Here is a 2,500-nt window from a genome sequence, read left to right as displayed (position 1 = left end):
ATATTGGCACTAAAATATATAATAAAGACATTTCAAATCAAACTGAAATGTATTGAAATGAATTTTTCCCATACATTTTTGACAATGTGAGGTGTGCATGGCAAAAAACACTCACGGTGAAGGCATGTGATATAATATGAAAATATCAAAAGTTAACTAACCAATGATATTGAAGCATATAAATCGAATCATAACTATATGAAACTCGAATTTGAGCCATATTAAACTGGTAATATTGTGATTTTATGCCTGGTTTTCCATACGTTAGTTTAAATAGAGAGTTATGGAATATAACCTTGGCATATTGGCACTAAAATATATAATAAAGACATTTCAAATCAAACTGAAATGTATTGAAATGAATTTTTCCCATACATTTTTGACAATGTGAGGTGTGCATGGCAAAAAACACTCACGGTGAAGGCATGTGATATAATATGAAAATATCAAAAGTTAACTAACCAATGATATTGAAGCATATAAATCGAATCATAACTATATGAAACTCGAATTTGAGCCATATTAAACTGGTAATATTGTGATTTTATGCCTGGTTTTCCATACGTTAGTTTAAATAGAGAGTTATGGAATATAACCTTGGCATATTGGCACTAAAATATATAATAAAGACATTTCAAATCAAACTGAAATGTATTGAAATGAATTTTTCCCATACATTTTTGACAATGTGAGGTGTGCATGGCAAAAAACACTCACGGTGAAGGCATGTGAAATAATATGAAAATATCAAAAGTTAACTAACCAATGATATTGAAGCATATAAATCGAAGCATAACTATATGAAACTCGAATTTAAGCCATATTAAACTGGTAATATTGTGATTTTATGCCTGGTTTTCCATACGTTAGTTTAAATAGAGAGTTATGGAATATAACCTTGGCATATTGGCACTAAAATATATAATAAAGACATTTCAAATCAAACTGAAATGTATTGAAATGAATTTTTCCCATACATTTTTGACAATGTGAGGTGTGCATGGCAAAAAACACTCACGGTGAAGGCATGTGATATAATATGAAAATATCAAAAGTTAACTAACCAATGATATTGAAGCATATAAATCGAATCATAACTATATGAAACTCGAATTTAAGCCATATTAAACTGGTAATATTGTGATTTTATGCCTGGTTTTCCATACGTTAGTTTAAATAGAAAAAATTTTCGAATATATATACATATATGAAGAATCTATATTCTAATACTAACATGTTATGGAATATAACCTTGGCATATTGGCACTAAAATATATAATAAAGACATTTCAAATCAAACTGAAATGTATTGAAATGAATTTTTCCCATACATTTTTGACAATGTGAGGTGTGCATGGCAAAAAACACTCACGGTGAAGGCATGTGAAATAATATGAAAATATCAAAAGTTAACTAACCAATGATATTGAAGCATATAAATCGAATCATAACTATATGAAACTCGAATTTAAGCCATATTAAACTGGTAATATTGTGATTTTATGCCTGGTTTTCCATACGTTAGTTTAAATAGAAAAAATTTTCGAATATATATACATATATGAAGAATCTATATTCTAATACTAACATGTTATGGAATATAACCTTGGCATATTGGCACTAAAATATATAATAAAGACATTTCAAATCAAACTGAAATGTATTGAAATGAATTTTTCCCATACATTTTTGACAATGTGAGGTGTGCATGGCAAAAAACACTCACGGTGAAGGCATGTGAAATAATATGAAAATATCAAAAGTTAACTAACCAATGATATTGAAGCATATAAATCGAATCATAACTATATGAAACTCGAATTTAAGCCATATTAAACTGGTAATATTGTGATTTTATGCCTGGTTTTCCATACGTTAGTTTAAATAGAAAAAATTTTCGAATATATATACATATATGAAGAATCTATATTCTAATACTAACATGTTATGGAATATAACCTTGGCATATTGGCACTAAAATATATAATAAAGACATTTCAAATCAAACTGAAATGTATTGAAATGAATTTTTCCCATACATTTTTGACAATGTGAGGTGTGCATGGCAAAAAACACTCACGGTGAAGGCATGTGATATAATATGAAAATATCAAAAGTTAACTAACCAATGATATTGAAACATATAAATCGAATCATAACTATATGAAACTCGAATTTGAGCCATATTAAACTGGTAATATTGTGATTTTATGCCTGGTTTTCCATACGTTAGTTTAAATAGAAAAAAATTCTCGAATATATATACATATATGAAGAATCTATATTCTATACTAACATTTTATGGAATATAACCTTGGCATATTGCCATTAAAATATATAATAAAGACATTTCAAATCAAACTGAAATGTATTGAAATGAATTTTTCCCATACATTTTTGACAATGTGAGGTGTGCATGGCAAAAAACACTCACGGTGAAGGCATGTGATATAATATGAAAATATCAAAAGTTAACTAACCAATGATATTGAAGCATATA

The sequence above is a fragment of the Anastrepha obliqua genome, unplaced genomic scaffold (genome assembly GCF_027943255.1).
Source record: "Anastrepha obliqua isolate idAnaObli1 unplaced genomic scaffold, idAnaObli1_1.0 ptg000165l, whole genome shotgun sequence".
NCBI classification, from domain to species: Eukaryota; Metazoa; Arthropoda; class Insecta; order Diptera; family Tephritidae; genus Anastrepha; species Anastrepha obliqua.
Note: the sequence above shows the minus strand (reverse complement) of the source record.